The sequence below is a fragment of the Girardinichthys multiradiatus genome, chromosome 23 (assembly GCF_021462225.1).
Source record: "Girardinichthys multiradiatus isolate DD_20200921_A chromosome 23, DD_fGirMul_XY1, whole genome shotgun sequence".
NCBI lineage: Eukaryota > Metazoa > Chordata > Actinopteri > Cyprinodontiformes > Goodeidae > Girardinichthys > Girardinichthys multiradiatus.
Genome location: NC_061815.1, coordinates 24,116,998 through 24,130,228, shown reverse-complemented (window position 1 = coordinate 24,130,228; position 13,231 = coordinate 24,116,998). Strand labels below are relative to the sequence as shown.

Below are 13,231 nucleotides of genomic sequence, written 5' to 3'. Positions count from 1 at the left end.
TACCAAATGGTTTACAGCTCTTCATATCATATAAGAGCACAGAGCATCAAAATGCCCCCAAAGGTGTGTGTGCTGTCAGCAAGACTAAGACAAAGCCAGCTGTATAAAATTTCTTCCCAGTATTGAAAAGCATGGCTTGGCTACCCCAGGAGTACCATTCATCATTTGATAGTGTAGCCCTTTTAGAAGTTTATATGATCTGAAAATAGTCAGAAAAACTCTAAATATAATGTGATCTTATTTTTATGATTTACTTGTATTATACAAAATTTCAATTTATTTTGGTTCTGATCCTTGTTTGGACCTGTGAACTCTGATGAAATATTATAGACCTTAAATCAAAATGATGCAGAGCATCCTTATATCGGTGGCTACTATTTACTAATATCAGGGCTGGTGAGGCGGAGGACTCCAGAATGCAGACGAACAGACATCTACGTAGTGTGAGTAAAAATTTTATAATCAAAAGAATACAACCTGGCAGACAGATAGGTGGTTTCAGGTGCAGGCTTGACATGAACTAAGGACTTGACATGAATCGAGATAATGTTTCTTCAGAGAATGAACGGAATAGCAGCGTATAAATAGAGAATGGTGCAGGTGAAACATAGAGTGATTACATGATGCAGGTGGACCAAATGAAGCTGATTGCAGGTTGACAGATGCAGGCAGAACAAAATGTGACTAGGCAAAACATATATCCAATAATACAAACTAATCGGGAAGACATAACATAGAGAACATAACTAGAAAACAATAAGAACCAAACCAAAAAAATAACCCGAACAGAGTGGGCGGAGGGGGCATTGACAGGAGAGCCAGAAAACAAAAAACAAACACAGAGTTCAGGCGGGAGACCAGGAGGCGGTCCTGTGCTGGAACAAAGTTCAGGTGCAATCCAGAACCCATAACTCAAGGACCTGGCCGGCTGATGGCAGCCGACAGCGGCGACGTCGGCAAAGACCTGGAGATCGGTATAGTCGTAGAAACCTGGGTAGCCGGCGCCGGTGAAGACGAGGACCTGGAGGCTGGTGACAAACAAGCAGACTGTGTGGAGACCGATGGCGCCTGAGCAGGAGTCTGGGCGGTAGGTGGCGGCTGAGCAGAGGTCTGGGCGGCTGGCGGTGGAGACAAAGTCAAGGACCTGCAGACCAGTCGTCCTTGATCCTCACAGAAACCGCGCCTGGCGAACCCTCGGAGGGAAAGACGGCGCCTGGCGGACCCTTGGACGTTGAAGCAGAGCTGGCAGGGCCCTCAGAGGCTGAAGCAGAGCCTGCCGTTGCCACAGAAACCCAGGCTGGAGCGAGCGAAGACGGCATGGGCAAGTTGCCGCGAGCCTTGGAGATGTTGCTATGGCTGACGAAGGCATGGGAAAAACTGCTGCAGCTGCCGCAGCGGTGGAAATGGAAACCTCCTCCTTAACAGTTTGACAGCATGAAGCCGCTCCACGCCAACGTTTTTCTGAGGCGGGAAGAAGACGTGGGCTTTGCTGCCGGACATTGGGAAGGAGAGGAGGAGTGGTGTCTTAGGGAGCCCATCACAAGGAATCTCGAACCTGGAATTGTCATAAGCAGACTGCAGCACAGACTGGCCCACAGAACAACGCAGCTTTTCTCCGCTTCCTGGGACAGGTATGTGAAGAGGTCAAGGGCGTTTGCCTGTCGTTCGTCCGTGAGGTCCGTAAGTGGCGGAAATATTCTGTCAGGGCTGGTGAGGCAGAGGACCCCAGAATGCAGATGGCCAGACATCTACGTAGTGTGAGTAAAAATTTAATAATCCAAAGAAAACAACCTGGCAGACAGGTAGGTGATTGCTGGTGCAGGGTTGACATGAACGAAGGATTTGACATGAATCGAGATAATGTTTCCACAGAGAATGAACAGACTAGCAGTGTATAAATAGAGCATGGTGCAGGGAGAATGATTGCATGATGCAGGTGGACCGAAAGAAGCTGACTGCAGGTTGACAGATGCGGGGAGAACAAAATGTGACTAGGCAAAAAAGATATCCAATAATACAAACTGATTGGGAAGACATAAGATAGAGAAAATAACTAGAAAACAATAAGAAACTAAAGCACATATACCCTAAATTCTATACAGTAAACTTCAAGAAGATTATAGAAACTTTCTTCAAATTGTGTCAATATGCCCCCCCCTCAATATGCATTAATATGTACTGACATTAACCCATCATTGGAACAAACATTCAGATGACCCCTTATTATACAATGTGATTTTTTTTGTTTTTTATATTCTGTCTACCTGCGATGTGTACCTACGATAAAAATTACAGACCACCACATTCTTTGTAAGTGTAAATACTTATCTTCCCCACTGTATTTTAGAGAGTGCAGCTTTTAATTAAAAAAAAACTTTATACATTTGCATATTGGTTTGGCAACAAAAAAGATTTTACATTTGTTAATTGATCCTACTGTTAGAACGTCAGTGTGACTGAAGAAACAACTTTTCTAATATTAGTTTAATGCTTACAAATATCACTGTGCAAAAACTCATTACTATGTACTTTTGTTATGGCAGACTAGAAAGCCCCCAACATTTTTTATCATTAAACATTTAACTACTTACTAAATACTGGGAGAAAATGTAAAGGTGTGGTCAAAAACAAGGACATTTTTAAATGTGATATGTTTTCTCATCAAGTCCTTGGTTTAAATGGATTGATTGCTATTTAATCAACAGGCAATTTAGTCCAATGGTGAGATCCTTGCTGGCCTCAACATACTGAAGGTTGTGTGCTTGAGTGTGGGTGCAGTAGTGTGTTCACTTTACATGTGCATGCCGATGCCTGTTTCTTCCTCTTATGTGGGGTCAGAAAGGTAGAGAACAAGGCAGCAACTCCCTGGTACAGCAAACATTTGATTGGCTATTGCTGTTGCCCTGATGCAGCCCGATTGGCTGTCCGGTCCAGCAGTCAGTGCAGCGAGCAGGTAGGGGTGGGTCTCTTCACTCTGCTCTGTTGCTAGGTTACAGGTATACCCAATAGATTTGGAGATATGGAGATAGAGTAGAGATAGGTTGAGAATGGGTGTGGATGAGTGTTTGCTTGTGCCTGTGTGTGTGTGTGTGCGCAGATGTGTCGCTATGTATTTGTGAGGGATTTTTAGTAGTGGGAGGGGTAGATAGGTCAGGAGGGTGGAAACATAATTGACATTTAAGGGCAAAGGGTTTCCCAGAAAAAAAACAGCAAAAAGACATATTTTGTTTCCTGCAAAATCATGTTCATGCGTGTTTTATAATCCACGTTGATCATCCGTGTTAATATCTAAAACTGATGAAATATATAAAAATCCAAAACTGTTAAAACCCTCCTGCTTTACTGTGAAATCCATTCACAACACAAACATGCATGGTTTTCCTCTGATTTCCTCACAGTTTACAGGTGCAGTTGTATCATTATTACAAGGCAGCTGATCCCAGGCCTGTGGTAAATTTGTGATTCATTAAAGTGCTGTTGTATTAATTACAGACTTCTCCAGACTGTGCTGCTCTAGGAACAGCTGTTCCACAGGACTTGGATTGCAATCATAGAGTGGTCAGTTGCCACTAATCGTGGCCATTTATCAATCTGGAAGACCACACTCTGATATGTGAGCACGCTAAAATACAGACGCACACACACTCTCAGACCCTGATCGATGACAGGGCTAGGCTGGTAAAAGGGATTGGTGGGTGCTTTGTCTGTGTGTATGTGTGAGAAGGAGAGTGTGCTGGCATGAGAACAGGTAGGACCTATAGGGCATATATGTATACTCAAAGATCAATTTTCCAACCTACTTTGAAACCCTACTGTATTTCTCAGCTGTAGAGGAATAGTGTGGATGACACAGATGAAAATGCTTTTCAGAACTAAAACATGTAATCAATCCCTTGACTTGGTCAGGCTGAGAACATTTGGCTAGCTGGGAAAGCCGTCAAGCTCATTATTGAGTAATGTTGTGTCTGGTTCACACGGCAGGATTTTCAAAATGTCGGCTGATTTTCAAAACCCGATAGACCCCACATGTGACGATAAAAAATCGTAGATGTAACAGGTTTGGTCCTACAGTGTGTGGTTTCCAGCCACACGACAAGAACAACACACCACACATGAAGAGATGTTGCTCACGAACATTCAGTTGTCAAATGGGATATTTCACAAAACCCACTCAAGATCAAACGTGAGTTCAGAGTAATTCACCTCGCTTTCTGATTGGCTACATGTCTCATTCAACAGGCTGCATGTATTACCCAGAAACCATGGAGGGGCTGAGGGTAATGTGGTTAAAGTCCTCTCAACGTGTGATGCTCTTTACTGACCTATGACACAGAAAAGATGAGACACACACGTTGAGCTTCTGTTAGCATTCAACAGGAACATTTATTCTTCTTCTGACAAGTGAACATACTCAATATACGATACTTCATATCAAATACTTCATCACAAATGCCTTGTCTCTTTTTCACAGGCCTTTTGGGTTTTAAACTTTAACAAGCTAAAATCTGAATTTCTTTTAACTCTTTAATAGCTTTTACTATTTTTATTTTGCACAAGTCAAATGCACCTTAACATTTAAGAATTGCAGTGTTTTAACTTTTTCCATTGTTTAAACAGAACAGAATTCCAACAGTTTGTCTCTTAACACACAAAAAAACTACTATAAAACTGAAAGGTGTAATGCTCCTTTAATGCTGTTTCCTTTAACTAAGCTTCACACACAGGCAGCCATTACTTGTTCCCTAAATCACACACAATAGTGTCTATAGTTTTGGCCATAAACAATAAATACATTTTACAAAAAAAATAGAGAACAAAACAGAACAAAATATCGAGGCACGTGACGTCGCCCGGTACGGCGGAGCCGGGGTCCCACCCTGGAGCCAGGCCTGGGGTCGGGACTCGTCGGAGAGCGCTTGGTGGCCGGGTTGCTCCTCGCGGGACCCGGCCGGGCCAAGCCCGAACGAGAGATGCGAGGCCATCCCCCAGTGGGCCCACCACCTGCAGGGGGAACCGTGAGGGACCGGTGCAAAGAGGATTGGGTGGCGGACAAAGGGGGAGACCTCAGCGGCCCGATCCCCGGATGCTTAGGCTGGCTCTAGGGACGTGGAATGTCACCTCGCTGGGGGGGAAGGAGCCTGAGCTTATGCGGGAGGTCGAGAGATATCGACTAGAAATAGTCGGGCTCGCCTCCACGCACAGCGTGGGCTCTGGAACCCATCTCCTTGAGAGGGGTTGGACTCTGTTCTACTCTGGAGTGGCCCACGGGGAGAGGCGGCGGGCTGGTGTGGGTTTGCTTGTTGCCCCCCAGCTCAGCCGTCTCGTGTTGGGGTTTACCCCAGTGGATGAGAGGGTCGTATCCCTGCGCCTTCGGGTTAGGGAGAGGTCTCTGACTATCATTTCAGCCTATGGGCCGAGTGGCAGTGCAGAGTACCCAGCCTTCTTGGCGTCCCTGTCGGGGGTGCTGGATAGTGCCCCTCCCGGGGACTCCATTATTCTGCTGGGGGACTTCAACGCCCACGTGGGGAACGACAGTGACACCTGGAGAGGCGTGATCGGGAGGAATGGCCTCCCCGATCTGAATCCGAGTAGTGTTTTGTTATTGGACTTCTGTGCTAGTCACGGATTGTCCATAACGAACACCATGTTCAAACATAAGGGTGTCCATCAGTGGACTTGGCACCAGGACACCCTAGGCAGGAGGTCGATGATCGACTTTGTTGTCGTATCATCAGACCTTCGGCCGCATGTTTTGGACACTCGGGTGAAGAGAGGGGCTGAGCTGTCCACTGATCATCACCTGGTGGTGAGTTGGATCCGCTGGAGGAGGAGAAAGCCGGACAGACTTGGCAGGCCCAAGCGCATAGTGAGGGTCTGCTGGGAACGCCTGGCAGAGCCCTCGGCCAGGGATGTATTCAACTCCCACCTTCGGGAGAGCTTCGACCAGATCCCGGGGGATGTTGGAGACATAGAGTCCGAGTGGACCATGTTCTCCGCATCTATTGTCGATGCTGCTGCCCGTAGCAGCGGCCGTAAGGTCTGCGGTGCCTGTCGCGGCAGCAATCCCAGAACCCGGTGGTGGACACCGGCAGTAAGGGATGCTGTTAAGCTGAAGAAGGAGTCCTATCGGCTGTGGTTGGCTTGTGGGACTCCTAAGGCGGCTGACGGGTACCGTGAGGCCAAGCGTGCTGCGGCCCGGGCTGTGGCAGAGGCAAAAACTCGGGCCTGGGAGGAGTTCGGTGAGGCCATGGAGAAGGACTACCGGTTGGCCTCGAAGCGATTCTGGCAAACCGTCCATCGCCTCAGGAGGGGGAAGCAGTGCTTCGCCAACACTGTTTATAGTGGGGGCGGGAGACTGCTGACCTCGACTGAGGACATTATCGGGCGGTGGAAGGAGTACTTCGAGGATCTCCTCAATCCTGCCATCACGCATTCCGTGGTGGAAACAGAGGCTGGGGACTCGGGGTTGGACTCTTTCATCACCCAGGCTGAAGTCACCGAGGTGGTTAAAAAGCTCCGTGGTGGCAAGGCTTCGGGGGTGGATGAGATCCGCCCTGAGTACCTCAAGTATCTGGATGTTGTAGGGCTGTCATGGTTGACACGTCTCTTCAACATTGCGTGGCGGTTGGGGACAGTGCCTCTGGACTGGCAGACTGGTGTGGTGGTCATAAGAAGGGGGACCGGAGGGTGTGTTCCAACTACAGGGGGATCACACTCCTCAGCCTCCCTGGTAAGGCCTACGCCAGGGTATTGGAGAGGAGAGTCCGACCGAGAGTCGAACCTCGGCTTCAGGAGGAGCAGTGTGGTTTTCGTCACGGCCGTGGAACACTGGACCAGCTCTATACCCTCTACAGGGTGCTCGAGGGTTCATGGGAGTTTGCCCAACCGGTTCACATGTGTTTTGTGGACCTGGAGAAGGCATTCGACTGTGTCCCTCGTGATGCCCTGTGGAGGGTGCTCCAGGAGTATGGAATCGGGGGCCCTTTATTAGGGGCCATCCGGTCCCTGTACGAGCGGAGCAGGAGTTTGGTCCGCATTACCGGCACTAAGTCGGACCTGTTCCCAGTGCATGTTGGACTCCGGCAGGGCTGCCCTTTGTCACCGGTCCTGTTCATAACTTTTATGGACAGGATTTCTAGACGCAGCCAAGGGCCGGAGGGGGTCGGGTTTGGGGACCAGTGGATTTCGTCTCTTCTTTTTGCTGATGACGTGGTCCTGCTGGCCCCCTCTAGCCAAGACCTACAGCATGCGCTGTGGCGGTTCACAGCCGAGTGTGAAGTGGCTGGGATGAGGATCAGCTCCTCCAAGTCCGAGGCCATGGTACTCGACCGGAAAAGTGTGGCTTGTCCTCTTCAGGTTGGAGGGGAGTTCCTGCCTCAAGTGGAGGAGTTTAAGTATCTCGGGGTCTTGTTCACGAGTGAGGGTAGAATGGAGCGGGAGATCGACAGACGGATTGGTGCGGCTGCCACAGTAATGGGGGCGCTGTGCCGGTCCGTTGTGGTGAAGAGAGAGCTGAGCCGAAAAGCAAAGCTCTCAATTTACTGGTCGGTCTACGTTCCTACCCTCACCTATGGCCATGAACTTTAGGTCATGACCGAAAGAATGAGATCCCGGATACAAGCGTCTGAAATGAGTTTCCTCCATAGGGTGGCCGGGCACTCCCTTAGAGATAGGGTGAGGAGCTCGGCCATCCGGGAGGGGCTCGGAGTAGAGCCGCTGCTCCTCCACATCGAGAGGAGCCAGTTGAGGTGGCTCGGGCATCTATACCGGATGCCTCCTGGACGCCTTCCTCGGGAGGTGTTCCAGGCACGTCCCACCGGGAGGAGGCCCAGGGGACGGCCCAGGACACGCTGGAGGGACTATGTCTCTCGGCTGGCCTGGGAACGCCTTGGGCTCCCCCTGGAGGAACTGGAAGAGGTGTCTGGAGAGAGGGACGTCTGGTTGTCTCTGTTGAGTCTGCTGCCCGGTCCCGGATAAGCGGAAGACGACGAGTACGAGTACGAGAGAACAAAACAATGATATCTAGTATCAGAACCCAAAAAGTGCATAACAGTAAATTCAAAGTGACTCATATGTTAGTCTTTCTGTACGTCTCCCCCTCCTCTTTGATCTTCTAACCTCACTTTACCCTCTGGCTTCATCCATCTCATTCATCTGATCCTGCTCTCTCTCACACAACTCAGGACTTACTTCAGTCTCAGTAGCATTTCTTTCACCGACAGTGGTTTCTCTTTCAGAAGGACAGAACTCTTCAGCTGTTGCACGCAGATTAGTATGACTTCCTTGGTTCTGCCTTATCACAAGAGGTTCTTCTTGTTCAGGATTTTGATGTAGGTCGGTTGGTATTTGTTGTGGGTTTACAAATCCATAGCACGGAATTCTGCTCCGGAGATTATAGTGGTACGTAAGCTCTTTTTCATCAGTGTCATGCATTTCAGGTTCATTCTCATCTCTTTCAGTGTATTGCTTACTTTTGCGTTTTGTCTGTTCCCTTACAGGGAGTTCTTCCTCCAGAGGTAGGTCATTTACAGGCAGCAGCAGGTTTCTATGAAGCACACGCATGGTTTTGCAACCTTGCTCCAGCTGTACTTTATAGACCGGTCCATCCCCCACTCTTTCAATCACGCGGTACACCGCCTTCTCCCAGTAAGAACGGAGTTTGCCTGGACTTACCCTTTCGAAGAGGAAAAATAAAGTTGGGGTGTTTATTTTCCCACTATACACTTAATTGGTCTTTTCGTTCACTTATAACTACATGTTTTCACCCCTCTACACATGCTCATTTGTCCTCGGGGAACACCCCACACGCTAAGATAATGGGCCAAGACAATCCAACATGTTGAAAATCCCCGATTTGAGGTCGGAGTGGTCCTGATGTTCTTCTGAACAGACTAGATCACTCTTAACACACCACACATAGCAGGATTATCTCAGAAGATCATCATAGGAGCCATCACGATAATCGGGGCATGTCGGGAGGCAGAGATCGGGTCAAAAATCAGCATAAAAATCCTGCCGTGTGAACCAGGCATTACATGCAGCAGTGTCTGCATGTCAGTGAGTGAATACTTCTCGCTGTTACCTTCCTGCAGCCAGGAGGATGCAGCTGATTGCACTTTGCCTTTGATGAGCTGGGTTAAAGCTGGGAGATGTGCCCATTGCCAGTTGGCCATTTGGCAGCATGTGTGCTACATGAGCTTGGTGAAGGCTTGGTCTGCCTCGTGTTTTGAGTGTGCTGAATTGAGGGCAGTTTCCTAAGAGAAGTCTTTTTAAGTACAGAATGACTAGTCTTGGTGTGGTTTTGTGTCTGAGCGGCATGGCTTGAGCTCAAGAGGGAGCTTAAGTTTTCCTTTTCTGAGTCCCTTTGAGACTGCCCCGGTTGTTCCGGGTTCTCTTTGTTATAAAGGTACGTTTTCCTGGATAATTCTCATTATCCGTAGACTGCCTTTGGGGAACGTAACAAGGGAATTTGTGAAGATGATTGTAATTCTCTGTGTTGTTTCAGTTTAATCACTGCTTGTCTAAAAAGTAAATGCCTTGTTAAAGTATTCACTTTCCCATTAAACTACAGCATTCAGTCACATTACAACCACAAACTTTGCTGTTTTTATTGGTATGTTACACGACAGTTAAACACATGAGTACCATACAAATGTAGAGGGATGTGTAAAGCATAACAAGTTCTAAAATACTATCATAAATAAAAATGTGTGCTGTTCGTGTCATTTAGCCCAATTTTTTTGCTGATACCCCTAAATAAGAATTCAGCGCAGCTAGTTGCTTTCTGAAGTCACCTAATTAGTAAATAGAGTCCACCTGTGTGTAATTTAATCCCAGTATAAATACATCATTTTCAGTTTTATACCTGGACTATTATAATAATCCAAGTTGAATATTTTTATTATTCAACTTGAAATTATCTTTATACCCTGATATATTACATTTCTATTAGGTTTCATTTTCTTTTTTTACTTTCACTCCTCCGTTTTGTGTCTCCTTTTTGTTTTGCTGATTCATTATCTTTGTTTGGATAGAAAAAAAAAACAGAGGGAGGGAGCTTCTGTCTTGGTTAATAACAACAGGAATTTGGAGACAGAGAGAGAGAGAAGAGGCCAGAACGGTATACTGAGGCGACCCAAACTGACTGTCTGGCGTTCTCTCGGTCTGTCTCCCAGACTGTCATCAACCATGTTTCTGTCTGTCAGCATTCTCACTGAGAGCTGAAACTTCCACGGATTGGGTTGTCACACTAACCAGGTTTGGCGTACAACAGCTATTCTTAGACTTGGACTGTGCTCTTTGTTTTTTGTTTCTTTCTCCAATTTCTTGACCTGTCCTCAAACTTATTTATTTGCAGCTGTTGCATTATGCAATAAATTACAACAAAGATGGAGTATGGTGGAAGGGGATACTAACTTTAGTCTAAAAACGTTATAAAAAATACCTAAAGAATGATAGAACAGCAAAGAAGAATGCAGGAAGCACAGCTTATACTGAATAAGAAAATACTGCAAATATTAAAACGCTTTCAAGTGAATTCAGAAGTGTAACAATCGTTTTCAAGTTCAACTTTTACAAGACCAAGTTCATGGCTCAGGTCACACAGATTCAAACAGAAGTCTCTGTTAAGGTTAGGATTAGGGTTCTGCAAAGGACAGAGGGCCATAAATCATCCACTGTGACGTAAAACTCTCGTTACCAGTTTTTACTAATGCTTGATGGCAGCTGTTGCTGTGTGTGGCTGAATCAGTTACAGTGGGTTTTTGGTACAATAATTTTCCACATAGGGCCAGATGTCTTTGGTTAGCTTTTTTCCATAAGAAATTTCTAATCTTCTTTTCTGTTTTTGCCTGTTTCCAAAACCAACAACTTTAGTTATGACGTAGATTTATCACAATATGACTGAACCTCATGTTTTAGGGGAAATAGCTATTCGTTGCATTTTAAAGTTTGTTCAGGTGAAATAATGTGTTATGCAGTCTTTAAGGTGGTTATTAGACTTGTAGAAGAAAAGCAGAGCAGTGAATTATTTGAAATGAGTAACTCTTTTAAAGTTGGGCAAAGGTTTTTAACTTTAAACATAAAGCTTTCCCTATAATTAACATACTCTAGATACGTTTATCAAGTTATCTTAAGTTTTGCCTATTTAAATTGCACAAATTAAGTCTGCTCAGTCTGTTAAGCTTACAAATCAGCTTTTTCTTGACGTGCCACATCAGTAGTATTTGATATTCGGCTATTGAACAAAGAGAGGAATATATACAGCATATATGCATGTATCAGCCTGGCAGTGCAGTGTACTAACTCTATGGAGCTGGGCTATACAAATACACACCTGCCACTCCAATTTTAGATGGTCCAATGTAATATAGTAAATTCAGAGCAAATGATCTTTGAGCTATGTAGCACACCCTCTCTCATATGTGTTTGACCGGTGCATACGATAATCAGCAGCATGAAGTGATGAGAGCCCCACCGTTTCACATCACAGTTATATGATTAACCAGCACTGGATAACACCAGTGTAAGTAAAATGAAACAACATTTTTGAGAATAAAACAATTACTACAGAGCTCTAACATTTAAAACCGAAACCCAGAGAATATTTGTGGTGACATTAGACATCCATACGCGGTGAGAAGAAAAACACCTGGACGTGCAATCACACCCTGTCTATGCCAAGATCTTTCAATCCAGAAAGTTTTTCTGTTTTTTTTTTTGTTTTTTTTTTCTCAGGGCCAGCCAGTAAATTGAGGGCAAAGGAAAAAATGCAAAAATGAAAAGATCTTAAAATATTAAGGATTTTCTAAGTTGATAAGGGTATTAAAATACTAGCAACATCATTGTCCGCAAATGCATCTGCATGTTTGGAACTATAAGAGTGCCACAAAGAGAGGTTAAACTTATCTAAATATAGAACTACATGTCATAAAGCTTGTTCTGTAAAATATAGAAATAATGAACTTCTTCTCTCAACATAATTTTCTGATATAGAAAAGTATGAAGTGTGATCTGGCTGGTTTACTTGCAATAAAAGTTTTTGAATGTAACTGAGTCTGTACGGTTGGATGCAATACAGCATGAAAGCATAGCCATAACATTCCATTGTACCTCAGCTCTATATGTAGAAAGGTGTATTTTCTATTAGTTTCTTAGTTCACAACAGCTACAAACACCCAACTAGAAAGTTGTTTAATACAGCCATAGAAAACTTTCTTGTTCAACATTCCAAGAAAATATTAATGCAACTGATGAATGAGCTCATTTGAATGCATTCGTGCACACCACGGAAGAGGAGGAACAGCTTTCCGCAGAAAGATCAAAGTTTTAAAGTGAAGTTATGATAGAATCACAGGTGGTGGCTCCAATTTCTTTAGATGCAGAACATCTACATGCAGCACTCCAATTTCTTTAGATGCAGCACATTTAATATTAGGTTATTTTGTTTTTATTCATTGCAAGTAGATAATTTTTGTTGGACTGAGGGGTAAAATCCTAAATCATGTAGTATTTATTTGAGTGTTTATGAGAGACAATGAGGGGGAGCATGTGTTTGGTTGAAATACCGCGATCACAAATGTAGGTCAAATACAGACACTTTGCAAATGAGGTGCAGTCACAAATTGAGAAATAAAATGTGACTAGGACAAGGATGTCATGAGTGCGTATTTATATAAAAATGATGTATGGTGCTTAGAGTTATTTTTGTTATTACCAATTGTTTTCTTGAGAAACCAGTTTTAGAGACCACTCTGTGTAATGAGCTGAGCAGGGTGACAGCAATAAACATGCATCAATAAGTCCTCTCTGGCTTAAATCGCCCTGAAATCTGGCTTACACCACACACGTAAAACCTGTGGAGAGATTGCATAGCTTACAGAGGAAAAAAAAAGCAGATAAAATATGTTTTATGATGTCCGGTCACTGCCAAGTATGTGATGCTTTGTGAAGGGCAATAAAAAGCTGTTTTTCGTACTAAAACCTGAAATCTTCCCCTTTCAGACATGCATACTTTTGTCTGGACCTTTGGACAATTTGGCTTGATCAAAACCAAAAATACCAGTCTTAAATCCTCCAACAGACCACGATATGAACCTAAGAGCCAAGCCTTAGTTGAACAAAAGCAAAGGTGACAGACCCTTGACTAAATCATAGGAGGGTTTGTTTTTGGTTTTTTACATTGTCTGGACTGGTTCCAGTTTTAATACCAGTTGAAGTGAGTTACAAAAAG

General features: G+C 45.0%; 1 protein-coding gene across 3 annotated transcripts in view; it reads left to right on the top strand.

Moving 5' to 3' along the window:
• LOC124860390 (A disintegrin and metalloproteinase with thrombospondin motifs 2-like) overlaps positions 1-13,231 on the top strand; it is a 228,144-nt gene that overhangs the window by 84,639 nt on the left and 130,274 nt on the right. The window lies entirely within an intron of this gene.